Here is a 7128-nt window from a genome sequence, read left to right on the forward strand (position 1 = left end):
AGAACTTTTATCACAAATAGGTGTTAAATTTTATCAAATGCTTTTTCTGCATCTACTGAGATGATCATATCATTTTTGTCTTCTCTTTTGTTGATATGGTGTATCACAATTGTTTGATTGATTTGCAAATGGTAAACCATCCTTGTGTTCCTGGGATGAACCTAAAGTGTAAATGGTGCATGATCTTTTTTTACATGCTGTTGGATTCTGTTTATTAATAATTTCTTAAGGACATTTACATCTATGTTTATCAATGATATTGGCCTATAGTTTTCTTTTTGGGGTAGTGTCTTTTTCTGCTTTTGGTATCAGTTTGATATTGGCCTATGGTGTCAGTTTGGGAGTACTCTCTCCATATCAATCTTTTGGAAGAGTTTGAGGAGGACTGGTATGGATTTTTCTTTGTATGTTTGATCAAATTCCCCAGTGAAGGTAATTGGGTCTGGATTTTGTTTGCAGAGAATTTTATTTTATTGATATTTCTATTCGATTTCTGGTGATCTGTCTGTTCAAATGGTTAATTTCTTCTTGATGCAATATTGGTGGGCTGAATTTTTCCAAAAACTTCTCCATTTCTTCCTGGTTGCCCAGTTTGTTTACATACAGTTGCTCATGGTAATCCCTTATGATATTTTGCAAATTTGTTGTACTCTTTGTATTTTCTCCATTTTCATTTCTTATATTATTTGTGTTCTCTCTCTTTTCTTGTTGGTGAGCCTGTACAGAGATTTGTCAATTTTGTTTACTATTTAAAAAAATAATTAGATTAATTTTTTTCTATTTTTTAATCTCTATTCCAAATCTTCCTTCCATGGTCTTTATTTTTTACATCATTCTGTTGACTTTTGGTTTTGTTTGCTCTTCTTTTCTTGATTAGTTTACATAGAATGTTAGATTATTTATTTGAAATTGTTCTTCTTCTTTGACGAAGGCCTTTTCACTATGAACTTCCATCTTAAGCCTGCTTTAAGTTTTCCATAGAATTTCTGCTGTGTTTTGTCATATTTCTCAAGATATTTTGTAATTTCTTCTTTTACTTCATCAACTCTCCCCCTTGTTTTAGTACCATGTTTTTTATTCTGGATGGTGTCATTTTTTCTCCCTGTTTTTCTGTTTCATGGTATTATACTCAGAAAAGATGCTTGAAATATTTTTTATCTTCTTAAATTTGTTGAGGCTTTTTCAGAGCCTGAGTTCATAATCTTTCCTAGAAGATGTTCCATGTGCACAGAAAAGAGTGCATATTCTGTTTTGGGGAGAATTACTGTTTTAAAAATATCAACCATCTCCAATTATTTTATAATGTCTTTTAGTATCTTTGTTCCCTTATTAATTTTCTGTGTGAAAGACCAGTCCAGTGATGTAATGGGGAGTTATAGTCTCCAACTCTGATTGTGTTCCCAGGGATTTCTGTCTTTTTATCTATTTGTATTTGCTTTATATATTTAGGGGCTACTATATTGAGTGCATATACATTAATGAGTATAATACCCCCATTTTGCATTGTTCCTTTAATCATTATATCATGTCCTTGTTTATCTTTCTCTATGGCCTTTCTTGTAAAGTCTCTATTGTGTGAAGTCAGTACTGCTAGTCCTGCATTCTTCATATGTACATTTGAATGGAATATATTTTTCCATCTTCTGACATAAATTTGATGTGTGTTTCTCTCGCAAAAGTGGTTCTCTTGTATTTGTCATAATGTAGGGTCTTGTTATATTATCCCATCTGACAATATATATCTTTTGATTGAAGTACTAAATCCATTAACATTTGCGATAATTATTAATAGACTAGTGTTTATTTCCATTTTTAACTTCATTTTCCAGTTGATTGGTATTTCCTTTTTGTTCATTTCTTTTTCTTTTTGTGGCTTGATAAGTATTCTTTTATAATCTTGGTTTCTTTTTTGCTTTGTGAATTCATTGTAAGCTTTTGACTTATTATTACATTGTTTTATATTTATATTGACCTATGATATTTCTGTTTATTTTAACTGATAAGAATATAACTCAAACCCATCCTGCAGAGAAGAGAAACAAGAAGAAAACACTCTGTATTTTCATGTTTCAGTCAGTGACGCATAAAATTTTGACGTCCTGTTTTACAACATCATATTTATTCTGTTGTAAGTCATTGTAGCTATTTCCTTTCTAATTATACCTTTCTCTTTTCTATAGCTTCCTGCTTGTTTTTTATTTAGAGTAGATCTTTCATTATTTCTTTTTCTCTTGCTTAATTCTTTTAGTATTTGCTTGTGTGGAAGCTATTTATCTCGCCTTCTACACTAAAAGGTAGCCTTGCTTGATAAAGTATCTTAGATTACAGCTATTTTCATTCAGGACTTTGAATATGACTTGCCACTGCCTTCTGCCTGTTGTATTTGTGCAGGAAATGTATTTACAAATACAATGTATTTAATTATATATATGTAAAGAAAACCTACAAATAAGTTAACAAATAAGGAGAAAACCTATACATTAAAAAACAGAAAATATTGATGAATGAAATTAAAACTGGTCCAAAGAAATGAAAAAAATCTCTTGTGTTAATAATGTGAAACAATGTGGTTGCAACAACCCTACTACCCAAAGCAATCTACATTTAGTGTGATTCATGTCAAAATACCCATGATATTTTTCCATTTAATAGAACAAATAATTTCAAAATTTATATGTAACCACAAAGATCATGAGTTGCCAAAATAATCTTCAAAAAGTGTATTAAATATAATGGTGTAAAGTTCTCTGATGTTAAATAGTCCTACAAAGCTTTAGTATTTAAAACAACATGATACTGGCTCAAAAACAGACACCAATGAATTGAAGAGAATAGAGCAACCAAATATAATCCCTCACACCTATGATCTTTTAACCCATGATAAAGGAAGCAAGAGTATAAAATGAAGAAAAGACATTCTCCTCAATAATTAGTGCTGGGAGATTGAACATGTAAAAGATAGATTAGAATATTTCCTCACAATGTATACAATCCATGAGCACAGAATATCTTTGTATTTATTTTGTTTGCTTTTATTTCTTGCACCTGTAATTTATACATCTATGCTTAGATCTTTTATTTCACTTATCAAATTTATTCGTATTTTAATATTTTTGGTATTAATTTACACACAATTGTTTCCCTAATTTCTCTTTCTGATAATGTGTTTTTAGTATACATAAATGCAACGGATATTTGTATATTGATTTTGTATTCTGCAAGTTTACTAAGTTTGTTCATTATTTCTAACAGTCACTGGAGGAGTATATGGAGTTTTCTATCTATGCATAATTATGTCATCTGTAAAAATTTTACTGCATTTTTACAAGTTGGATGCCTTTTATAATTTTTCTTGACTACTTGTTCTGGCTAGGACATCTAGTACTGTAATTTAGGACTTCTGAAAATGAGCTACTTCTTCTTATTACTGGGCCAGATGAAAACATTACTGTATGTTAATATTGAACTTGATGTTAGTCATGGGTTTCCCATATATGGCTTTTATTATGTTTAGTTACATTCAATCTAGAGCAAATTTGTTAAGAATATTTTTATAAAAAAAGGTAATATCCAATCTGTGAATAATTTTCCTACATATTTTCAGATTGTTATTTTTGAATTCTTTGTTTTCTAATGGACGGTATCACATATATTCATTTACATATGTTAAGTAATATTTATGAATGAGGACTAAACCCAACTTAACTATAATTTCTAATACTTATAACGTGCAATAAATTCAGGTTGCTATTATTTATTTAGAATGGAATTTACAGATACTGAAGGAAAATTTTACATTGTAGCTTGAGGGTACATTTATTTATTTAAAAATTTTATCTCCCATTTTGAATTTGGCTTATGTTTAACGGAATTTATTTCTAAATAAGTATATAAGTATTGGTAGAACTGGATTTACTACAGTTTACTGATACAGAACATAGCTATTATTACAATTAGTTCACAAGACACTTGCCTTAAAATGCCGTATTATACTTACAATGACAAATGTTTCAGGACTGAGAAATATGTTGCTTCCTAAAATGCATTACCTGGTCTTTTCCACCCCAACCCACATACACTGTTATTTCTTTGTTTTTTGATTGTTTGTTTCCCCCTTAATGGAGGCACATTTATTGAACCCAGGATATTGTGCATAAGAGTATTAATCAACATCATTTTGGAACACATAACAGAAGCCCCAAGGGTATGTATTATATAGATGACAAGAAAATTTATTAGTTCTATGCACTGAGAAACCTCTGAGTGAAAGAATGGCAAAAACAAACATTTGTAAATATACAATAAGATTGTCTCTCTTGTAATTTTAAAGTAGTATATTAAATTACATTTGTTTTACTTATAGCACTGAATTACAATTTAAAACAAAAATGCCACCCTTTGGGATTTCTTAAATTTTAATGATTATTTTAATCTAATTTTATTTCATAAATATTTATTATTTATTTATAAACATAAAAAATAAACATATTTATTCTTCACATGTTTTGAATATAGAGATACATATTGTAAAGTACACAGATAAATAACTACTTCCATTTCCAAATCAAACTAAGTTTCACTTTAATTACAAATGATGATGAAATCATTATACCATTTCTTTACAGTTTTTACACAAATTTCACTTTAAATTCCAAAACTTTAAAATTACTATAGATATTTTGTGCATTATTTATACTCTGTTCACCAATCTGGTATAAATTTGTGTACAAAAGGATGGAGATTGGTTTTATTTCATAGACCCCAAAATTAAATTATTTAAAAAGATTTTGTGGGAATAAGATTTGCAGATAACACTATAAACATAAGCATCCTATATGTTTCATTTTAACTGGATGAATGAGAAGTAAACAGTGGCTGAATGTTACTCTTGGGTTGGTAGGCGATCAGTCGCTTTGTGATGTGACAGCTACTCAGGTTGAGAACCATTGTGATGGCCTAGCAGTTTATCTGTGCAAGACTGCCAAAGCTGCATTTGTAGCTGCAGTGCTCAAAATCATGCTGATTAGAAAAGTAGCTGTGGAAAAATTTATTTGAGATGGCACATGTTTCTTCAGAAATTCAAGATGTGTCTCGTAAAGATGAACAAACTGGTTCAGGAAACCCCGGTAGATCTCTATTGTGTGATCAAACATTCTCTGGGGACTTGGACTTGAGGTCTATGATTGAGGAAAATATTTTCCAGACTTTCTCTGAAGAATCCATGATAAAAAGACCATGTTACACACATTGTGTCTCTGAACCAGATGAAGATAATAATTTTCGTTCTCTGACATTTCCCAGAATACTCTGGAAAATGACTGGGAGTGACCAATTTAAATCCATCTGTTGGGATGATAATGGAACCTCTGTAGTGATTGATGAAGATGTCTTTAAGAAGGAAGTTTTGGAAAGAAAGTCCCCTTTCACTATATTTGAAACTGGAAGTATGAAAAGTTTAGTTAGAGAGCTTAAGCTTTATGGGTTTAGTAAAGAGTGGCAGAATTTTCAAAGATCTGCTTGTCTAGCTGACATTCTGGCAGAAGAAAAATTAGTCTCTGTTTTAAGCAAGATATTCAGAAATATTAGTTACGACTTGGTAACTTATATATAAAAGTTTATTTTGTACATCAATCTATGGTAATATAAATGTAAAGCTAGATTTTGAAAATTGTATAGAACTACTAAGACTAAAATCCTTTATTTTTTCAAAAAAATGAGGACAGTGCCTTAAGTAGTCAAGATTATGAGAAACTTTGCTTGCAACTATGAATCACACCAGAAATCTAAATAAAGGTATTAAAGTTGCTTTAAAAATTGGAATTCACCGTTGCTGCAAATGTTAACTTCTTAAATTTGATGACTACAAAATTTAAATTTGTATTTTCCAAATAAGGAACTTCAAAATATCATCAGCATTGTTTATATTTTAATGATATTTTCTATGCACAGTAAACGTGAAATCTGAGGTTTTATTAGTTAGGCTTATTGTAGTCTTGTATTTTGGTTTAAAATATTACTAAAATTTTTCTCCTTTGGTTGTAGCTGCAATTCTATCATTATCCAAATTTTAAACGAGTCTGTCCCCAGCTTTTAGTGAGAATAAAAAGAAGAGTTGGGATTAAAAATGCCTCTCTGGTATCTTCATTGGATGAAGATTTCAAAAAGAAGCACTTTAAATCAGGTGGTAATGTGGATAATCTTAATTCTGGTTTTGTGGCTGACACTAGTGGAGAAAGTCCATTTTTATCTCCTGCAAATTTAAATATGAATCTAATAAGTAAGCCCCCTACTAGCCACATTATTGGTGATACAAATACCCCGATCAGAGGTGATTTTTCTCCTCCATCATCAATATCAGTTAGACCACGAGTGCAAATTGCAGTGGATCAACGTGCTATTTTAAGTCAGTTTACCACTGTCCACGGGCACTTTCAAAGCAGCTTCAATGAAGCAAATGACACTGTTGTGAACTTCATTACAACTACAACTTCTAATTCTCAATACAGCATCTTGTCTCCCATACAGAGCAATTGTTATGGACTGATGTTGGAGCCTTCTACTTTTCCAAATAGATATCACAACAAATCTGCCAGTGAAGGTCGTTTTTCTAAACTTCAACCAGGGAGCAACCCACGGTTTCCAGTGCCAGGGATAGCTGATACATCAACTACCTCTCTTTCAAAGCCAACTCATCAACCATCTTCAGTTTATCAACGTCATCCTAATTAAAACTGATCTACCAGAGGACTACCAGATTATGCAAGATAACAAAGATTAAAATTGATGTTGTCAAATGTCCACAAATATCTGCAAATTTCTTATTTGAACAATAAACATAGATTTGTACCTGTATTTTCCTTATTTGTTTTAAATGGAGTTAAAATTTAAATGTGAGACTAAGTAACCATTTAAGAAAAAAAATATTTGATTGATTTGATCATTTGATGGAACAATATGTAAGTAAATTTAAATAATTTCTTGTAAGGAAGAAGAGAAAATGGAAGAATTTGGAAAAAAACTAACACATGGAGAGAGACAAATGTACTAAATGGTTTCTGGTTCATCCTTGAAAGTATTAATAGTGTTAAGTTAGGATAGGTTGGAACAGAAGGTAAATGTAGGACAAGC

General features: G+C 30.7%; 1 long non-coding RNA gene across 1 annotated transcript in view; it reads left to right on the top strand.

The window, feature by feature from the left end:
• Positions 1-6852, top strand: part of LOC140692619 (uncharacterized) — a 36491-nt gene extending 29639 nt beyond the window's left edge. Inside the window, exon 4 of the long non-coding RNA XR_012068175.1 lies at positions 6526-6852. This is a non-coding gene — a long non-coding RNA (uncharacterized lncRNA). The remainder of the gene's footprint in view (positions 1-6525) is intronic.
• Positions 6853-7128: the final 276 nt, after the last annotated feature.

Source organism: Vicugna pacos, unplaced genomic scaffold, assembly GCF_048564905.1.
Source record: "Vicugna pacos unplaced genomic scaffold, VicPac4 scaffold_14, whole genome shotgun sequence".
NCBI classification, from domain to species: domain Eukaryota; kingdom Metazoa; phylum Chordata; class Mammalia; order Artiodactyla; family Camelidae; genus Vicugna; species Vicugna pacos.